The sequence below is a fragment of the Musca autumnalis genome, unplaced genomic scaffold (genome assembly GCF_047663935.1).
Source record: "Musca autumnalis isolate F117 unplaced genomic scaffold, ASM4766393v1 scaffold_2, whole genome shotgun sequence".
Lineage (NCBI taxonomy): Eukaryota > Metazoa > Arthropoda > Insecta > Diptera > Muscidae > Musca > Musca autumnalis.
Genome location: NW_027411755.1, coordinates 38,613,464 through 38,637,556, shown reverse-complemented (window position 1 = coordinate 38,637,556; position 24,093 = coordinate 38,613,464).

Here is a 24,093-nt window from a genome sequence, read left to right as displayed (position 1 = left end):
AATATTTTTTCAATAATCGTGGATTTTTTAAAAAAAAATTTTCAATAATCGTGGATTTTTTAAAAAAAAAATTTCAATAATCGTGGATTTTTTAAAAAAAAATTTTCAATAATCGTGGATTTTTTAAAAAATATTTTTTCAATAGTCGTGGATTTTTTAAAAAGTATTTTTTAAATGATCGTGGATTTTTTAAAAAAATATTTTTTAAATGATCGAGGATTTTTTAAAAAAATGTTTTTTAAATGATCGTGGATTTTTTAAAAAAATATTTTTTAAATGATTGTGGATTTGTTAATTTTTTAATATTTTTTAAATATTACTTTTTCAATAATCGTGGATTTTTTAAATAATATTTTTTCAATAATCGTGGATTTTTTAAATATTATTTTTTCAATAATCGTGGATTTTTTAAATAATATTTTTTCAATAATCGTGGATTTTTTAAATAATATTTTTTCAATAATCGTGGATTTTTTAAATAATATTTTTTCAATAATCGTGGATTTTTTAAATAATATTTTTTCAATAATCGTGGATTATTTAAATAATATTTTTTCAATAATCGTGGATTTTTTAAATAATATTTTTTCAATAATCGTGGATTTTTTAAATAATATTTTTTCAATAATCGTGGATTTTTTAAATAATATTTTTTCAATAATCGTGGATTTTTTAAATAATATTTTTTCAATAATCGTGGATTTTTTAAATAATATTTTTTCAATAATCGTGGATTTTTTAAATAATATTTTTTCAATAATCGTGGATTTTTTAAATAATATTTTTTCAATAATCGTGGATTTTTTAAATAATATTTTTTCAATAATCGTGGATTTTTTAAATAATATTTTTTCAATAATCGTGGATTTTTTAAATAATATTTTTTCAATAATCGTGGATTTTTTAAATAATATTTTTTCAATAATCGTGGATTTTTTAAATAATATTTTTTCAATAATCGTGGATTTTTTAAATAATATTTTTTCAATAATCGTGGATTTTTTAAATAATATTTTTTCAATAATCGTGGATTTTTTAAATAATATTTTTTCAATAATCGTGGATTTTTTAAATAATATTTTTTCAATAATCGTGGATTTTTTAAATAATATTTTTTCAATAATCGTGGATTTTTTAAATAATATTTTTTCAATAATCGTGGATTTTTTAAATAATATTTTTTCAATAATCGTGGATTTTTTAAATAATATTTTTTCAATAATCGTGGATTTTTTAAATAATATTTTTTCAATAATCGTGGATTTTTTAAATAATATTTTTTCAATAATCGTGGATTTTTTAAATAATATTTTTTCAATAATCGTGGATTTTTTAAATAATATTTTTTCAATAATCGTGGATTTTTTAAATAATATTTTTTCAATAATCGTGGATTTTTTAAATAATATTTTTTCAATAATCGTGGATTTTTTAAATAATATTTTTTCAATAATCGTGGATTTTTTAAATAATATTTTTTCAATAATCGTGGATTTTTTAAATAATATTTTTTCAATAATCGTGGATTTTTTAAATAATATTTTTTCAATAATCGTGGATTTTTTAAATAATATTTTTTCAATAATCGTGGATTTTTTAAATAATATTTTTTCAATAATCGTGGATTTTTTAAATAATATTTTTTCAATAATCGTGGATTTTTTAAATAATATTTTTTCAATAATCGTGGATTTTTTAAATAATATTTTTTCAATAATCGTGGATTTTTTAAATAATATTTTTTCAATAATCGTGGATTTTTTAAATAATATTTTTTCAATAATCGTGGATTTTTTAAATAATATTTTTTCAATAATCGTGGATTTTTTAAATAATATTTTTTCAATAATCGTGGATTTTTTAAATAATATTTTTTCAATAATCGTGGATTTTTTAAATAATATTTTTTCAATAATCGTGGATTTTTTAAATAATATTTTTTCAATAATCGTGGATTTTTTAAATAATATTTTTTCAATAATCGTGGATTTTTTAAATAATATTTTTTCAATAATCGTGGATTTTTTAAATAATATTTTTTCAATAATCGTGGATTTTTTAAATAATATTTTTTCAATAATCGTGGATTTTTTAAATAATATTTTTTCAATAATCGTGGATTTTTTAAATAATATTTTTTCAATAATCGTGGATTTTTTAAATAATATTTTTTCAATAATCGTGGATTTTTTAAATAATATTTTTTCAATAATCGTGGATTTTTTAAATAATATTTTTTCAATAATCGTGGATTTTTTAAATAATATTTTTTCAATAATCGTGGATTTTTTAAATAATATTTTTTCAATAATCGTGGATTTTTTAAATAATATTTTTTCAATAATCGTGGATTTTTTAAATAATATTTTTTCAATAATCGTGGATTTTTTAAATAATATTTTTTCAATAATCGTGGATTTTTTAAATAATATTTTTTCAATAATCGTGGATTTTTTAAATAATATTTTTTCAATAATCGTGGATTTTTTAAATAATATTTTTTCAATAATCGTGGATTTTTTAAATAATATTTTTTCAATAATCGTGGATTTTTTAAATAATATTTTTTCAATAATCGTGGATTTTTTAAATAATATTTTTTCAATAATCGTGGATTTTTTAAATAATATTTTTTCAATAATCGTGGATTTTTTAAATAATATTTTTTCAATAATCGTGGATTTTTTAAATAATATTTTTTCAATAATCGTGGATTTTTTAAATAATATTTTTTCAATAATCGTGGATTTTTTAAATAATATTTTTTCAATAATCGTGGATTTTTTAAATAATATTTTTTCAATAATCGTGGATTTTTTAAATAATATTTTTTCAATAATCGTGGATTTTTTAAATAATATTTTTTCAATAATCGTGGATTTTTTAAATAATATTTTTTCAATAATCGTGGATTTTTTAAATAATATTTTTTCAATAATCGTGGATTTTTTAAATAATATTTTTTCAATAATCGTGGATTTTTTAAATAATATTTTTTCAATAATCGTGGATTTTTTAAATAATATTTTTTCAATAATCGTGGATTTTTTAAATAATATTTTTTCAATAATCGTGGATTTTTTAAATAATATTTTTTCAATAATCGTGGATTTTTTAAATAATATTTTTTCAATAATCGTGGATTTTTTAAATAATATTTTTTCAATAATCGTGGATTTTTTAAATAATATTTTTTCAATAATCGTGGATTTTTTAAATAATATTTTTTCAATAATCGTGGATTTTTTAAATAATATTTTTTCAATAATCGTGGATTTTTTAAATAATATTTTTTCAATAATCGTGGATTTTTTAAATAATATTTTTTCAATAATCGTGGATTTTTTAAATAATATTTTTTCAATAATCGTGGATTTTTTAAATAATATTTTTTCAATAATCGTGGATTTTTTAAATAATATTTTTTCAATAATCGTGGGATTTTTTAAATAATATTTTTTCAATAATCGTGGATTTTTAAATAATATTTTTTCAATAATCGTGGATTTTTTAAATAATATTTTTTCAATAATCGTGGATTTTTTAAATAATATTTTTTCAATAATCGTGGATTTTTTAAATAATATTTTTTCAATAATCGTGGATTTTTTAAATAATATTTTTTCAATAATCGTGGATTTTTTAAATAATATTTTTTCAATAATCGTGGATTTTTTAAATAATATTTTTTCAATAATCGTGGATTTTTTAAATAATATTTTTTCAATAATCGTGGATTTTTTAAATAATATTTTTTCAATAATCGTGGATTTTTTAAATAATATTTTTTCAATAATCGTGGATTTTTTAAATAATATTTTTTCAATAATCGTGGATTTTTTAAATAATATTTTTTCAATAATCGTGGATTTTTAAATAATATTTTTTCAATAATCGTGGATTTTTTAAATAATATTTTTTCAATAATCGTGGATTTTTTAAATAATATTTTTTCAATAATCGTGGATTTTTTAAATAATATTTTTTCAATAATCGTGGATTTTTTAAATAATATTTTTTCAATAATCGTGGATTTTTTAAATAATATTTTTTCAATAATCGTGGATTTTTTAAATAATATTTTTTCAATAATCGTGGATTTTTTAAATAATATTTTTTCAATAATCGTGGATTTTTTAAATAATATTTTTTCAATAATCGTGGATTTTTTAAATAATATTTTTTCAATAATCGTGGATTTTTTAAATAATATTTTTTCAATAATCGTGGATTTTTTAAATAATATTTTTTCAATAATCGTGGATTTTTTAAATAATATTTTTTCAATAATCGTGGATTTTTTAAATAATATTTTTTCAATAATCGTGGATTTTTTAAATAATATTTTTTCAATAATCGTGGATTTTTTAAATAATATTTTTTCAATAATCGTGGATTTTTTAAATAATATTTTTTCAATAATCGTGGATTTTTTAAATAATATTTTTTCAATAATCGTGGATTTTTTAAATAATATTTTTTCAATAATCGTGGATTTTTTAAATAATATTTTTTCAATAATCGTGGATTTTTTAAATAATATTTTTTCAATAATCGTGGATTTTTTAAATAATATTTTTTCAATAATCGTGGATTTTTTTAAATAATATTTTTTCAATAATCGTGGATTTTTTAAATAATATTTTTTCAATAATCGTGGATTTTTTAAATAATATTTTTTCAATAATCGTGGATTTTTTAAATAATATTTTTTCAATAATCGTGGATTTTTTAAATAATATTTTTTCAATAATCGTGGATTTTTTAAATAATATTTTTTCAATAATCGTGGATTTTTTAAATAATATTTTTTCAATAATCGTGGATTCGTGGTTTTTTTAAATAATATTTTTTCAATAATCGTGGATTTTTTAAATAATATTTTTTCAATAATCGTGGATTTTTTAAATAATATTTTTTCAATAATCGTGGATTTTTTAAATAATATTTTTTCAATAATCGTGGATTTTTTAAATAATATTTTTTCAATAATCGTGGATTTTTTAAATAATATTTTTTCAATAATCGTGGATTTTTTAAATAATATTTTTTCAATAATCGTGGATTTTTTAAATAATATTTTTTCAATAATCGTGGATTTTTTAAATAATATTTTTTCAATAATCGTGGATTTTTTAAATAATATTTTTTCAATAATCGTGGATTTTTTAAATAATATTTTTTCAATAATCGTGGATTTTTTAAATAATATTTTTTCAATAATCGTGGATTTTTTAAATAATATTTTTTCAATAATCGTGGATTTTTTAAATAATATTTTTTCAATAATCGTGGATTTTTTAAATAATATTTTTTCAATAATCGTGGATTTTTTAAATAATATTTTTTCAATAATCGTGGATTTTTTAAATAATATTTTTTCAATAATCGTGGATTTTTTAAATAATATTTTTTCAATAATCGTGGATTTTTTAAATAATATTTTTTCAATAATCGTGGATTTTTTAAATAATATTTTTTCAATAATCGTGGATTTTTTAAATAATATTTTTTCAATAATCGTGGATTTTTTAAATAATATTTTTTCAATAATCGTGGATTTTTTAAATAATATTTTTTCAATAATCGTGGATTTTTTAAATAATATTTTTTCAATAATCGTGGATTTTTTAAATAATATTTTTTCAATAATCGTGGATTTTTTAAATAATATTTTTTCAATAATCGTGGATTTTTTAAATAATATTTTTTCAATAATCGTGGATTTTTTAAATAATATTTTTTCAATAATCGTGGATTTTTTAAATAATATTTTTTCAATAATCGTGGATTTTTTAAATAATATTTTTTCAATAATCGTGGATTTTTTAAATAATATTTTTTCAATAATCGTGGATTTTTTAAATAATATTTTTTCAATAATCGTGGATTTTTTAAATAATATTTTTTCAATAATCGTGGATTTTTTAAATAATATTTTTTCAATAATCGTGGATTTTTTAAATAATATTTTTTCAATAATCGTGGATTTTTTAAATAATATTTTTTCAATAATCGTGGATTTTTTAAATAATATTTTTTCAATAATCGTGGATTTTTTAAATAATATTTTTTCAATAATCGTGGATTTTTTAAATAATATTTTTTCAATAATCGTGGATTTTTTAAATAATATTTTTTCAATAATCGTGGATTTTTTAAATAATATTTTTTCAATAATCGTGGATTTTTTAAATAATATTTTTTCAATAATCGTGGATTTTTTAAATAATATTTTTTCAATAATCGTGGATTTTTTAAATAATATTTTTTCAATAATCGTGGATTTTTTAAATAATATTTTTTCAATAATCGTGGATTTTTTAAATAATATTTTTTCAATAATCGTGGATTTTTTAAATAATATTTTTTCAATAATCGTGGATTTTTTAAATAATATTTTTTCAATAATCGTGGATTTTTTAAATAATATTTTTTCAATAATCGTGGATTTTTTAAATAATATTTTTTCAATAATCGTGGATTTTTTAAATAATATTTTTTCAATAATCGTGGATTTTTTAAATAATATTTTTTCAATAATCGTGGATTTTTTAAATAATATTTTTTCAATAATCGTGGATTTTTTAAATAATATTTTTTCAATAATCGTGGATTTTTTAAATAATATTTTTTCAATAATCGTGGATTTTTTAAATAATATTTTTTCAATAATCGTGGATTTTTTAAATAATATTTTTTCAATAATCGTGGATTTTTTAAATAATATTTTTTCAATAATCGTGGATTTTTTAAATAATATTTTTTCAATAATCGTGGATTTTTTAAATAATATTTTTTCAATAATCGTGGATTTTTTAAATAATATTTTTTCAATAATCGTGGATTTTTTAAATAATATTTTTTCAATAATCGTGGATTTTTTAAATAATATTTTTTCAATAATCGTGGATTTTTTAAATAATATTTTTTCAATAATCGTGGATTTTTTAAATAATATTTTTTCAATAATCGTGGATTTTTTAAATAATATTTTTTCAATAATCGTGGATTTTTTAAATAATATTTTTTCAATAATCGTGGATTTTTTAAATAATATTTTTTCAATAATCGTGGATTTTTTAAATAATATTTTTTCAATAATCGTGGATTTTTTAAATAATATTTTTTCAATAATCGTGGATTTTTTAAATAATATTTTTTCAATAATCGTGGATTTTTTAAATAATATTTTTTCAATAATCGTGGATTTTTTAAATAATATTTTTTCAATAATCGTGGATTTTTTAAATAATATTTTTTCAATAATCGTGGATTTTTTAAATAATATTTTTTCAATAATCGTGGATTTTTTAAATAATATTTTTTCAATAATCGTGGATTTTTTAAATAATATTTTTTCAATAATCGTGGATTTTTTAAATAATATTTTTTCAATAATCGTGGATTTTTTAAATAATATTTTTTCAATAATCGTGGATTTTTTAAATAATATTTTTTCAATAATCGTGGATTTTTTAAATAATATTTTTTCAATAATCGTGGATTTTTTAAATAATATTTTTTCAATAATCGTGGATTTTTTAAATAATATTTTTTCAATAATCGTGGATTTTTTAAATAATATTTTTTCAATAATCGTGGATTTTTTAAATAATATTTTTTCAATAATCGTGGATTTTTTAAATAATATTTTTTCAATAATCGTGGATTTTTTAAATAATATTTTTTCAATAATCGTGGATTTTTTAAATAATATTTTTTCAATAATCGTGGATTTTTTAAATAATATTTTTTCAATAATCGTGGATTTTTTAAATAATATTTTTTCAATAATCGTGGATTTTTTAAATAATATTTTTTCAATAATCGTGGATTTTTTAAATAATATTTTTTCAATAATCGTGGATTTTTTAAATAATATTTTTTCAATAATCGTGGATTTTTTAAATAATATTTTTTCAATAATCGTGGATTTTTTAAATAATATTTTTTCAATAATCGTGGATTTTTTAAATAATATTTTTTCAATAATCGTGGATTTTTTAAATAATATTTTTTCAATAATCGTGGATTTTTTAAATAATATTTTTTCAATAATCGTGGATTTTTTAAATAATATTTTTTCAATAATCGTGGATTTTTTAAATAATATTTTTTCAATAATCGTGGATTTTTTAAATAATATTTTTTCAATAATCGTGGATTTTTTAAATAATATTTTTTCAATAATCGTGGATTTTTTAAATAATATTTTTTCAATAATCGTGGATTTTTTAAATAATATTTTTTCAATAATCGTGGATTTTTTAAATAATATTTTTTCAATAATCGTGGATTTTTTAAATAATATTTTTTCAATAATCGTGGATTTTTTAAATAATATTTTTTCAATAATCGTGGATTTTTTAAATAATATTTTTTCAATAATCGTGGATTTTTTAAATAATATTTTTTCAATAATCGTGGATTTTTTAAATAATATTTTTTCAATAATCGTGGATTTTTTAAATAATATTTTTTCAATAATCGTGGATTTTTTAAATAATATTTTTTCAATAATCGTGGATTTTTTAAATAATATTTTTTCAATAATCGTGGATTTTTTAAATAATATTTTTTCAATAATCGTGGATTTTTTAAATAATATTTTTTCAATAATCGTGGATTTTTTAAATAATATTTTTTCAATAATCGTGGATTTTTTAAATAATATTTTTTCAATAATCGTGGATTTTTTAAATAATATTTTTTCAATAATCGTGGATTTTTTAAATAATATTTTTTCAATAATCGTGGATTTTTTAAATAATATTTTTTCAATAATCGTGGATTTTTTAAATAATATTTTTTCAATAATCGTGGATTTTTTAAATAATATTTTTTCAATAATCGTGGATTTTTTAAATAATATTTTTTCAATAATCGTGGATTTTTTAAATAATATTTTTTCAATAATCGTGGATTTTTTAAATAATATTTTTTCAATAATCGTGGATTTTTTAAATAATATTTTTTCAATAATCGTGGATTTTTTAAATAATATTTTTTCAATAATCGTGGATTTTTTAAATAATATTTTTTCAATAATCGTGGATTTTTTAAATAATATTTTTTCAATAATCGTGGATTTTTTAAATAATATTTTTTCAATAATCGTGGATTTTTTAAATAATATTTTTTCAATAATCGTGGATTTTTTAAATAATATTTTTTCAATAATCGTGGATTTTTTAAATAATATTTTTTCAATAATCGTGGATTTTTTAAATAATATTTTTTCAATAATCGTGGATTTTTTAAATAATATTTTTTCAATAATCGTGGATTTTTTAAATAATATTTTTTCAATAATCGTGGATTTTTTAAATAATATTTTTTCAATAATCGTGGATTTTTTAAATAATATTTTTTCAATAATCGTGGATTTTTTAAATAATATTTTTTCAATAATCGTGGATTTTTTAAATAATATTTTTTCAATAATCGTGGATTTTTTAAATAATATTTTTTCAATAATCGTGGATTTTTTAAATAATATTTTTTCAATAATCGTGGATTTTTTAAATAATATTTTTTCAATAATCGTGGATTTTTTAAATAATATTTTTTCAATAATCGTGGATTTTTTAAATAATATTTTTTCAATAATCGTGGATTTTTTAAATAATATTTTTTCAATAATCGTGGATTTTTTAAATAATATTTTTTCAATAATCGTGGATTTTTTAAATAATATTTTTTCAATAATCGTGGATTTTTTAAATAATATTTTTTCAATAATCGTGGATTTTTTAAATAATATTTTTTCAATAATCGTGGATTTTTTAAATAATATTTTTTCAATAATCGTGGATTTTTTAAATAATATTTTTTCAATAATCGTGGATTTTTTAAATAATATTTTTTCAATAATCGTGGATTTTTTAAATAATATTTTTTCAATAATCGTGGATTTTTTAAATAATATTTTTTCAATAATCGTGGATTTTTTAAATAATATTTTTTCAATAATCGTGGATTTTTTAAATAATATTTTTTCAATAATCGTGGATTTTTTAAATAATATTTTTTCAATAATCGTGGATTTTTTAAATAATATTTTTTCAATAATCGTGGATTTTTTAAATAATATTTTTTCAATAATCGTGGATTTTTTAAATAATATTTTTTCAATAATCGTGGATTTTTTAAATAATATTTTTTCAATAATCGTGGATTTTTTAAATAATATTTTTTCAATAATCGTGGATTTTTTAAATAATATTTTTTCAATAATCGTGGATTTTTTAAATAATATTTTTTCAATAATCGTGGATTTTTTAAATAATATTTTTTCAATAATCGTGGATTTTTTAAATAATATTTTTTCAATAATCGTGGATTTTTTAAATAATATTTTTTCAATAATCGTGGATTTTTTAAATAATATTTTTTCAATAATCGTGGATTTTTTAAATAATATTTTTTCAATAATCGTGGATTTTTTAAATAATATTTTTTCAATAATCGTGGATTTTTTAAATAATATTTTTTCAATAATCGTGGATTTTTTAAATAATATTTTTTCAATAATCGTGGATTTTTTAAATAATATTTTTTCAATAATCGTGGATTTTTTAAATAATATTTTTTCAATAATCGTGGATTTTTTAAATAATATTTTTTCAATAATCGTGGATTTTTTAAATAATATTTTTTCAATAATCGTGGATTTTTTAAATAATATTTTTTCAATAATCGTGGATTTTTTAAATAATATTTTTTCAATAATCGTGGATTTTTTAAATAATATTTTTTCAATAATCGTGGATTTTTTAAATAATATTTTTTCAATAATCGTGGATTTTTTAAATAATATTTTTTCAATAATCGTGGATTTTTTAAATAATATTTTTTCAATAATCGTGGATTTTTTAAATAATATTTTTTCAATAATCGTGGATTTTTTAAATAATATTTTTTCAATAATCGTGGATTTTTTAAATAATATTTTTTCAATAATCGTGGATTTTTTAAATAATATTTTTTCAATAATCGTGGATTTTTTAAATAATATTTTTTCAATAATCGTGGATTTTTTAAATAATATTTTTTCAATAATCGTGGATTTTTTAAATAATATTTTTTCAATAATCGTGGATTTTTTAAATAATATTTTTTCAATAATCGTGGATTTTTTAAATAATATTTTTTCAATAATCGTGGATTTTTTAAATAATATTTTTTCAATAATCGTGGATTTTTTAAATAATATTTTTTCAATAATCGTGGATTTTTTAAATAATATTTTTTCAATAATCGTGGATTTTTTAAATAATATTTTTTCAATAATCGTGGATTTTTTAAATAATATTTTTTCAATAATCGTGGATTTTTTAAATAATATTTTTTCAATAATCGTGGATTTTTTAAATAATATTTTTTCAATAATCGTGGATTTTTTAAATAATATTTTTTCAATAATCGTGGATTTTTTAAATAATATTTTTTCAATAATCGTGGATTTTTTAAATAATATTTTTTCAATAATCGTGGATTTTTTAAATAATATTTTTTCAATAATCGTGGATTTTTTAAATAATATTTTTTCAATAATCGTGGATTTTTTAAATAATATTTTTTCAATAATCGTGGATTTTTTAAATAATATTTTTTCAATAATCGTGGATTTTTTAAATAATATTTTTTCAATAATCGTGGATTTTTTAAATAATATTTTTTCAATAATCGTGGATTTTTTAAATAATATTTTTTCAATAATCGTGGATTTTTTAAATAATATTTTTTCAATAATCGTGGATTTTTTAAATAATATTTTTTCAATAATCGTGGATTTTTTAAATAATATTTTTTCAATAATCGTGGATTTTTTAAATAATATTTTTTCAATAATCGTGGATTTTTTAAATAATATTTTTTCAATAATCGTGGATTTTTTAAATAATATTTTTTCAATAATCGTGGATTTTTTAAATAATATTTTTTCAATAATCGTGGATTTTTTAAATAATATTTTTTCAATAATCGTGGATTTTTTAAATAATATTTTTTCAATAATCGTGGATTTTTTAAATAATATTTTTTCAATAATCGTGGATTTTTTAAATAATATTTTTTCAATAATCGTGGATTTTTTAAATAATATTTTTTCAATAATCGTGGATTTTTTAAATAATATTTTTTCAATAATCGTGGATTTTTTAAATAATATTTTTTCAATAATCGTGGATTTTTTAAATAATATTTTTTCAATAATCGTGGATTTTTTAAATAATATTTTTTCAATAATCGTGGATTTTTTAAATAATATTTTTTCAATAATCGTGGATTTTTTAAATAATATTTTTTCAATAATCGTGGATTTTTTAAATAATATTTTTTCAATAATCGTGGATTTTTTAAATAATATTTTTTCAATAATCGTGGATTTTTTAAATAATATTTTTTCAATAATCGTGGATTTTTTAAATAATATTTTTTCAATAATCGTGGATTTTTTAAATAATATTTTTTCAATAATCGTGGATTTTTTAAATAATATTTTTTCAATAATCGTGGATTTTTTAAATAATATTTTTTCAATAATCGTGGATTTTTTAAATAATATTTTTTCAATAATCGTGGATTTTTTAAATAATATTTTTTCAATAATCGTGGATTTTTTAAATAATATTTTTTCAATAATCGTGGATTTTTTAAATAATATTTTTTCAATAATCGTGGATTTTTTAAATAATATTTTTTCAATAATCGTGGATTTTTTAAATAATATTTTTTCAATAATCGTGGATTTTTTAAATAATATTTTTTCAATAATCGTGGATTTTTTAAATAATATTTTTTCAATAATCGTGGATTTTTTAAATAATATTTTTTCAATAATCGTGGATTTTTTAAATAATATTTTTTCAATAATCGTGGATTTTTTAAATAATATTTTTTCAATAATCGTGGATTTTTTAAATAATATTTTTTCAATAATCGTGGATTTTTTAAATAATATTTTTTCAATAATCGTGGATTTTTTAAATAATATTTTTTCAATAATCGTGGATTTTTTAAATAATATTTTTTCAATAATCGTGGATTTTTTAAATAATATTTTTTCAATAATCGTGGATTTTTTAAATAATATTTTTTCAATAATCGTGGATTTTTTAAATAATATTTTTTCAATAATCGTGGATTTTTTAAATAATATTTTTTCAATAATCGTGGATTTTTTAAATAATATTTTTTCAATAATCGTGGATTTTTTAAATAATATTTTTTCAATAATCGTGGATTTTTTAAATAATATTTTTTCAATAATCGTGGATTTTTTAAATAATATTTTTTCAATAATCGTGGATTTTTTAAATAATATTTTTTCAATAATCGTGGATTTTTTAAATAATATTTTTTCAATAATCGTGGATTTTTTAAATAATATTTTTTCAATAATCGTGGATTTTTTAAATAATATTTTTTCAATAATCGTGGATTTTTTAAATAATATTTTTTCAATAATCGTGGATTTTTTAAATAATATTTTTTCAATAATCGTGGATTTTTTAAATAATATTTTTTCAATAATCGTGGATTTTTTAAATAATATTTTTTCAATAATCGTGGATTTTTTAAATAATATTTTTTCAATAATCGTGGATTTTTTAAATAATATTTTTTCAATAATCGTGGATTTTTTAAATAATATTTTTTCAATAATCGTGGATTTTTTAAATAATATTTTTTCAATAATCGTGGATTTTTTAAATAATATTTTTTCAATAATCGTGGATTTTTTAAATAATATTTTTTCAATAATCGTGGATTTTTTAAATAATATTTTTTCAATAATCGTGGATTTTTTAAATAATATTTTTTCAATAATCGTGGATTTTTTAAATAATATTTTTTCAATAATCGTGGATTTTTTAAATAATATTTTTTCAATAATCGTGGATTTTTTAAATAATATTTTTTCAATAATCGTGGATTTTTTAAATAATATTTTTTCAATAATCGTGGATTTTTTAAATAATATTTTTTCAATAATCGTGGATTTTTTAAATAATATTTTTTCAATAATCGTGGATTTTTTAAATAATATTTTTTCAATAATCGTGGATTTTTTAAATAATATTTTTTCAATAATCGTGGATTTTTTAAATAATATTTTTTCAATAATCGTGGATTTTTTAAATAATATTTTTTCAATAATCGTGGATTTTTTAAATAATATTTTTTCAATAATCGTGGATTTTTTAAATAATATTTTTTCAATAATCGTGGATTTTTTAAATAATATTTTTTCAATAATCGTGGATTTTTTAAATAATATTTTTTCAATAATCGTGGATTTTTTAAATAATATTTTTTCAATAATCGTGGATTTTTTAAATAATATTTTTTCAATAATCGTGGATTTTTTAAATAATATTTTTTCAATAATCGTGGATTTTTTAAATAATATTTTTTCAATAATCGTGGATTTTTTAAATAATATTTTTTCAATAATCGTGGATTTTTTAAATAATATTTTTTCAATAATCGTGGATTTTTTAAATAATATTTTTTCAATAATCGTGGATTTTTTAAATAATATTTTTTCAATAATCGTGGATTTTTTAAATAATATTTTTTCAATAATCGTGGATTTTTTAAATAATATTTTTTCAATAATCGTGGATTTTTTAAATAATATTTTTTCAATAATCGTGGATTTTTTAAATAATATTTTTTCAATAATCGTGGATTTTTTAAATAATATTTTTTCAATAATCGTGGATTTTTTAAATAATATTTTTTCAATAATCGTGGATTTTTTAAATAATATTTTTTCAATAATCGTGGATTTTTTAAATAATATTTTTTCAATAATCGTGGATTTTTTAAAAAAGATTTTTTCAATAAGCCTGGCCTTTAGGCGTGGATTTTTAAGAATATTTTTTTCCAGCTGAGCCTGGCCTTTAGGCGTGGATTTTTAAAAATACTTTTTTTCGAGCTGAGCCTAGCCTTTAGGCGTGGATTTTTAAAAATATTTTTTTCCAGCTGAGCCTGGCATTTAGGAGTGGATTTTTAAGAATATTTTTTTCCAGCTGAGCCTGGCCTTTAGGCGTGGATTTTTAAGAATATTTTTTTCCAGCTGAGCCTGGCCTTTAGGCATGGATTTTTAAGAATATTTTTTTCCAGCTGAGCCTGGCCTTTAGGCCTGGATTTTTAAAAATATTTTTTTCCAGCTGAGCCTGGCCTTTGGGCGTGGATTTTTAAGAATATTTTTTTCCAGCTGAGCCTGGCCTTTGGGCGTGGATTTTTAAGAATATTTTTTTCGAGCTGAGCCTGGCCTTTAGGCTTGGATTTTTAAGAATATTTTATTCGAGCTGAGCCTGGCCTTTAAGCGTGGATTTTTAAGAAGACTTTTTTCGAGCTGAGTCTGGCCTTTAGGCGTGGATTTTTAAGCAGACTTTTTTCGAGCTGAGCCTGGCCTTTAGGCGTGGATTTTTAAGAATATATATTTTTTAAATCCACGTTTTTCGATTTTTTTTTGTAAATCCACATTTATTGATATTTTTTTAAATCCACATTTATTAATATATTTTTTTAAAAATATCCACGTGTATTCACAAATATTTTTTTATAAAATCCACGTTTATTGAAAAATATTTTTTACAAAATTCAAGTTTATTGAAAAACATTTTTTTTAAAATCTACAATTTTAAAAACTCCAGGTTTATTGAAAAATTTTTTTTTTGAAAACTCCACGTTTATTAAAAAACAATTTTAAAAACTCCACGTTTATTGAAAAATATTTTTTTGAAAAATCCACGTTATTGAAAAATATTTTTTTGAACAATCCACGTTATTGAAAAATATTTTTTAAAAAATCCACGTTTATTGAAAAATATTTTTTAAAAAATCCATGTTTATTGAAAAACATTTTTTATAAAATCCACGTTTATTGAAAAATATTTTTTACAAAATCCAAGTTTATTGAAAAATATTTTTTAAAAATCCAAGTTTATTGAAAAATATTTTTTAAAAATCCACGTTTATTGAAAAATATTTTTTAAAAAATCCACGTTTATTGACAAATATTTTTTAAAAAATCCAAGCTTGTTGAAAAATATTTATAAAAAATCCACGTTTATCGACAAATATTTTAAAAAAAATCCACGTTTATTGACAAATATTTTTAAAAAAATCCACATTTATTGACAAATATTTTTTAAAAAAAATCCACATTTATTGACAAATATTTTTTAAAAAATCCACGTTTATTGAAAAATAATTTTTAAAAAATCCACGTTTATTGAAAAATATTTTTTAAAAAATCCACGTTTATTGAAAAATATTTTTAAAAAAAATCCACGTTTATTGAAAAATATTTTTTAAGAAATCCAAGTTTAGTGAAAAATATTTTTTAAAAAATTCACGGTTATTGAAAAATATTTTTTAAAAAATCCACGTTTATTGACAAATATTTTTTAAAAAATCGACGTTTATTGACAAATATTTTTTAAAAAATCCAAGCTTGTTGAAAAATATTTATAAAAAATCCAAGTTTATTGACAAATATTTTTTAAAAAATCCAAGCTTGTTGAAAAATATTTATAAAAAAATCCACGTTTATTGACAAATATTTTTTAAAAAATCCAAGCTTGTTGAAAAATTTTTATAAAAAATCCACGTTTATTGACAAAGATTTAAAAAAAAAATCCACGTTTATTGACAAATATTTTTTAAAAAATCCAAGCTTGTTGAAAAATATTAATAAAAAAAAATCCACGTTTATTGACAAATATTTTTAAAAAAATCCACATTTATTGACAAATATTTTTAAAAAAATCCACATTTATTGACAAATATTTTTTAAAAAATCCACGTTTATTGAAAAATAATTTTTAAAAAATCCACGTTTATTGAAAAATATTTTTTAAAAAATCCACGTTTATTGAAAAATATTTTTAAAAAAAATCCACGTTTATTGAAAAATATTTTTTAAGAAATCCAAGTTTAGTGAAAAATATTTTTTAAAAAATCCACGTTTATTGACAAATATTTTTTAAAAAATCGACGTTTATTGACAAATATTTTTTAAAAAATCCAAGCTTGTTGAAAAATATTTATAAAAAAATCCACGTTTATTGACAAATATTTTTTAAAAAATCCAAGCTTGTTGAAAAATATTTATAAAAAAATCCACGTTTATTGACAAATATTTTTTAAAAAATCCAAGCTTGTTGAAAATTTTTTATAAAAAATCCACGTTTATTGACAAATATTTAAAAAAAAAATCCACGTTTATTGACAAATATTTTTAAAAAAATCCACGTTTATTGACAAAAATTTTTTTAAAAAATCCACGTTTATTGACAAATAAAAAATTTTTGCCGAGTGTACTTTGTGGATTGTTAACATTTCTCTCTCAAAAATCTTTCTATATTTTCCCACAATTAAAATATTCAATCCAATTTAGCAGTGGTTAAATGACAAAAACGCTTTAAGGTCAGGACCTCAAACTTTGGAGATAAGGGAATGAATACGCTCTGCTAGAATAAAGACATAAATACGTTTTGGGAAACTAAAATGAAATAGTCAAATTTTGGAAAACAACGAAGCCACATTTGAATTTTAGAAGATTGTAGAATGAAGATTTTGTTAAACATTTGTCTGATCCTCGTGGTACTGCAGGTAAATTTGTAATAATTTAGAACTGTTATGGGCACCAACAAATACGCGGAAATTATTTTCTATGGTGACAAGCATTACAACGATTGCGTACGTGAGGGTATCCGCCGTGTTGGTGCCCATGACTGCCTTGGAACAAAATATTCAATATATACTTTTGTAATTCTCCACAAAGCTCGTTTTAGCTGCTCCACGAAAATCCACAACAACTGTCATTGAAACTACCGCCATCGTTACCACAGATGCTCCTGCCATAAGCTCTACTACGTATCAACAACGTTATGAATTATTCGATTTTATATTTTTAAAAATCAACAAAATTATTTCCAATGAAATTTTGGCCAAATTCTCAGCCTATCCGGCCATACTGAAAGACTACGCTGTATGGTTGGAAGAATATAAACAAAAAATTCCCCCAACTAAATTGCAATCCTATGAAGAACTTCTGAAAAATCTTCAAGATTATGTAAAAAATGCCGAAGCTTTTTTCCGACAACCTGCAAATTGTGAGCTGCAACGTAAAGTTCATAAATTATTTTACAGTATTCAAAAAAATCGTTATGATTTGAAGGACCAAGAAATCAATCAAATTTGGTCTTCCCATGAAAATAAGTTAAAGGGTATTGATGAAGAAGTGGCTAAAAAGGAATTCTTGGCAAATGATTTACCATTGATAGTGAAGGAGGTTGAAAATTTCATTGCCACTTTGGATAAAGAGGGGAAAAAAGACAACGAAGATATTATTGATTGGTTTAATGTTCTGCAATCGAAAACCATTGATGCTGAAAAAATTGAGGCATTCGAAAGAATCGACGATTTGTATGAAGAAGAGTATGAACGTGAAACCATAGCCGGGCAAGTGAATTGCCGTTTAATGGTACAATTGGAGTATCGTGATTATATGATCAAGACTGCATTGGCGGTAATAATATCAGCATTGATGCCATAGGTGAGATTTGAGAGAGATTGAGATTTGAATAAATATTAATAAAGTCTCAATGAAATGGAAAATTGTGTAAAATGTGTTTTCCTTGGATTAAGTTTTATCAGTAATTGTGGTTTTTAATTTAGCAGCGCTCGAAAAATCGTAATTTTTCTGTATTCAAAAATATAGAAATTGTACGTACACAGTAATGTCGTGGATTTCACTTAAAAAAATTAGTGTTTTTTTTCAAGGATAAATTTATGAAAAAATTTTAATCATGCATATATACGCGTGCATGAGACTACCTCTATTATTGTGCCATGGTATATGTATAACCGATGCCTCTATAATTTGTTGTGGAGATTGAAGTTGTAATTATTCAATTTCATATTTGCACATATTTCGCGTCTCGGGTTGCGGTTATAATTTCTTGATTCAATTTCCATATTTTTCACGGTAATATTTTTAAATGAACAGTTTTATATCCAAACAAATGCTACATAAACCATAAAATATTTCTGTCCATGCGTCACAATATTTCCTTCTCATCCCAATAAAGTCTTAACAATTCATTATTTCAGCTAATGTTGTTGACATTTACGAAACGTTCAAAATCGTCAATAATTTTGATTAAAATAATTATTAACAATGCAAAGTGTAACAAAAGGCAAAAGAACATTGTTAAAGTTTAATAGCTGCATGAAGTGAATACAAACTAATTGGCTACTTGGCCATTGACAAATGTTATATAACATTTAGTAGACTATTAAGCTACCCTATATTATAAGTGGTGTCTGTCAAGCGAGTTATAAATACTTGAAATTAAGTGCTTTAGGATTTAAAGATAAAAAAATATTTTTTCAACAATCATGGAATTTAAAAAAAAATACCCTTTCAATAATCGTGGATTTTTTAAATTTCCAAATTTTAATTATCTTGAATTTTTAATCTTGAATTTTTAAAAAATGTTTTTTAATACTTGTGTATTTTTAAAAAAATATTTTGTTAACAATCTTTTTTAAAAAATGTTTTTTTAATAATATTGGTTTTAAAACAAAATGTATTCAATAACCGTGGATATTTTAAAAAACTTCTTTCAGTAATATTGGATTTTTTTTTTAAATTTTGTTTATAATAATCGTGGATTTTTAAAAAATGTTTTTCAGTAATATTGGATTTTTTAAAAAATATTTCTTTCAATAAATGTGGATTTTTTAAAATATATTTCTTTCAATAAACGTAGATTTTTTAAAAAATATTTCTTTCGTTAAACGTAAATAGTGGTGGATATTTAAAAAAAATATTTTTTCAATAATCGTGGATATTTTAAAAAAAATATTTTTTCAATAAACTTGATTTTTTTTTAAAAAAGCCCATAAACGTGGATATTTAAAAAATTTTTTTCAAAGAAATATTTTTTTCTTTTTTATACCCTCCACCATAGGATGGGGGTATATTAAGTTTGTCACTACGTTTGTAACTACTCGAAATATTTATTGTAGACCCCACAAACTATATATATTCCTGATCAGCGTGCAATTCTACATCGATATAGCCATGTCCGTCCTTCTGTCCGTCTGTGGAAATCACTCGAGCGTCCGAACGGATTGACGTAGGTGGATGAAATTTTGGGAAAATCTATTATATGTACGTAAGACTTTTGGTATTGAAAGCGGGCTATGTAGGTCCAAGCTTTCGTATAGCCCCCATACAAAACGACGCGTGACGCGTCGTCGTTTTAAGGAATTTTTAAGATATTTGTCCCATTTTACCACCGAATTGGTTGTAATTTGGTATTTTGTGTCTCCAGAGGCCAAAAAACATTCCTACCAAAGTTGGTTTATATAGGTCCACGTTTTGGTATTACCCCCATATAACGCCCCATATAAAGTACGCGTCATTTTAATATATTTTGAATGTATTAGTCCCATTTGACAACAGAATCGGTTGTAACTTTGTATTTTGCATTTCCAGAGGCTAAGAAACATTTCTACCATAAAATGTTTATATAGGTCCACGTTTTGATATAGCCCCCATAGGACGATATCTCCCGATTTTCGGTATTTTGAAAGTTTTGGCCTCATTATCACACCGAGATGGCTGAAATTTGGTATTTAGTCTTCGTTTGGGGTATACAACTTTCCCCCAGAAATTCGTAGGTATAAGTCCGCGCCATCATATAGCCCTCATAGAACAGTACCTTCCGATTTTAGGTAATTTGAAGGTTGTGGCCACATTAATCCACCGAAATGGCTGAAATTTGTGGTGGAGGGTATAAAAAGTTCGGCCCGACCGAACTTAACGCTTTTCCTACTTGCTTTTTCAATAATCGTGGATAATTTAAAAAATATTTTTTCAATAATAGTGGATTTAAAAAAAAAATCAATAATCTTGGATTGTTTAAAAAATATTTTTTCTAAAATCGCAGATTTTTTTAAATATGTTTTCAATAATCGTATTTTTTTTGAATAATCAAAAAATATTTTTTCAATAATCGTGGATTTTTAAAAAAATATTTTTTCAGTAATCGCAGATTTTCTTTTCTATGTTTTCAATAATCGTACATTTTTTAAAAAATATTTTTAATAATCATGGATTTTTTAAAAAATATTTTTTCAGTAATCGTGGGTTTTTTTAAAAATATTTTTTTTTTAAATTGTAGACTTTTTAAAAAATATTTTTCAATAATAATCGATTTTTTTTAAATATTTTTCAATAAACGCGGTTTTTTTTTTTAAATATATTTTCAGTAATCGTGGATTTATTAAAAAATGTTTTTTTCATATTCGTGGATTTTAAAAAAGTATTTTTTCAATAATCGTGAATTTTTTAAATAATATTTTTTCATTAATCGTAGCTTTTTATACCCTACACCACTATGTGCGGAGGGTATTATAAGTTGGTTTTGGCCAAAAAGTTTGTAACGCATCGAAATAATTTTGGATGTTGATGAGGGTCCCGGAGGGGAAGAAGCCTATTGATTTTGGTGATGGTCGGATAATATTTAGGGGTCGGAATGGGCAAAAAACTTATTTGCGGAAAAAGTCAACGTTTTATTTCAAAGCGAATATCTCCGTATCTATAAGGGGTATATTAAAGGCAAAGCCTGCTAATGAAAGCAGAAAATATCACCTTTACAGCGATGTATGGTAGGTTGTCGTAGGTGGTCAAACAACGAAGATATCGCAATAGTCGCTTATAGAACCCAACTTTTCATTTATTCGATTTTAATTCTAATGACGAATAACACAGCTTTTGTTTGATAGTTTCCAAAAACAAAACCTGGCTATGAAAGTAGAAAATCCTGTCTTTACAATGATGCAAAGCAGGTTAGCGTAGGTGGCCAAATAACGGAGATATCACAATAGTCGGTAATACATCCCATTTTTCCACTTTTAAAGAAATCACGCTACAAGTCGTAATTTTGATCGGATCGTCACCAAATTTTGGGTGTTGATGGGAGTCCCGCAGGGAAAAAAGCCTATTTATTTTGGTGAAGGTCGGATAATATTTAGGGGTCGAAATGGGCAAACAACTTTTTTGGAGAAAAAGACAATGTTTTTTTCCTAAGCGAATATCTCAGCTTCTATAGGGGGTATGCCAAAAGCAAAACCTGCTAATGAAAGTAGAAAATATCACCTTTGCAACGATGTAACGTAGGTTGTCGTAGGTGGTAAAACAATGAAGATATCGCAATAGCCGCTATTATAACACAACTTCTCACTTTTGCGATTTTAATAATAATGACGAATAGCACAGCCTTGGTTGGGGACCTTCCAAAAGCAAAGTCCGACTATGAAAGTAGAAAATCCCATATTTACAATGAAGTAAAGCATGTTGGCGTATGTGGCCAAGTAACGGAGATATACATACATCCCACTTTTCCATTTTTATACCCTCCACCATAGTATGGAGGGTATATTAAGTTTGTTTTTCCGTTTGTAACGCATTGAAATACTCATTTGCGACCCTATAAAGTATATATATTCTTGATCAGGGTAAAATTCGATCTGTGAGTGTGCGTCGATCTGTGCATGTGCGTCCGTCCGTCTGTGGTAATCACTCTAGCATCCACAAAAATGGAGATAAGACGCTGAAATTTTGGGAAAATGCGTTTTTTGTTTGCAGGCAGGTCAAGTTCGATGATGGGCTATATCGGTCCACGTTTTGGTATAGCCCCCATATAACGGTACCCCCCGTTTTACGGTATTTTGACGTTTTTAGCTACATTTTCAGACCGATTTAGCTATAATTTGACATTTAGGGTTCTTAAGTGTCAATAAACTTATATAACAAAACTTGTGGACATAGGTCCACGTTTTTATAAAGCCCCCGTATAACGGTACCCCCCGATTTACGGTATTTTGACGTTTTTAGCTACATTTTCAGACCGATTTAGCTATAATTTGACATTTAGGGTTCTTAAGTGTCAGTAAACTTATAAACCAAAACTTGTGGACATAGGTCCACGTTTTGGTATAGCCCCCGTATAACGGTACCCCCCGATTTACGGTGTTTTTACGTTTTTAGTTACATTTCAGACCAATTTAGCTATAATTTGACATTTAGGGTTCTTAAGTGTCAATAAACTTATATAACAAAAGTTTGGACATAGGTCCACGTTTTGGTATAGCCCCCATATAACGGTACCCCCAGATTTACGGTTTTTAGCTAAATTTTCAGACCGATTTAGCTATAATTTGACATTTAGGGTTCTTAGGTGTCAATAAACTTATATAACAATACTTGTGGACATAGGTCCACGTTTTGGTATAGCCCCCATATAACGGTATTTTGACGTTTTTAGTTACATTTTCAGACCGATTTAGCTATAATTTGACATTTAGGGTTCTTAAGTGTCAATAAACTTATATAACAAAAGTTGTGGACATAGGTTTACGTTTTGGTATAGCCCCCATATAACGGTACCCCCCGATTTACGGTATTTTGACGTTTTTAGCTACATTTTCAGACCGATTTAGCTATAATTTGGCATTTAGGGTTTTTAAGTGCCAATAAACTTATATAAGAAAACTTGTGGACATAGGTCCACGTTTTGGTATAGTCCCCATATAACGGTACCCCCGATTTACGGTATTTTGACGTTTTTAGCTACATTTTCAGACCGATGTAGTTATAATTTGAATTTAGGGTTCTTAAGTGTCAATAAACTTATATAACAAAAGTTGTGGACATAGGTCCACGTTTTGGTATAGCCTCCATATAACGGTACAACCCCCCATTTGGTTCTTAGTTACCAAAAAACTTATATTCGAAAAAATTGTGAACATAGGTCCACGTTTTGGTATAGCCCCATATAACGGTACCTCCCGATTTTCAGTATTTTGAGAATTTTACCTACAATTTTAACCGAATTATCTGTAATTTGAACATTTGTCATTTGAAATTCATAGTGGTCACAACACCTCTCCACCAAAAATTGTCAAGAAAGGTCGATGTATTGATAAAGCCCCCATATAACGGTACCTCCCGATTTTCAGTAATTTGATGATTTTAGCTACAATATTAAACCG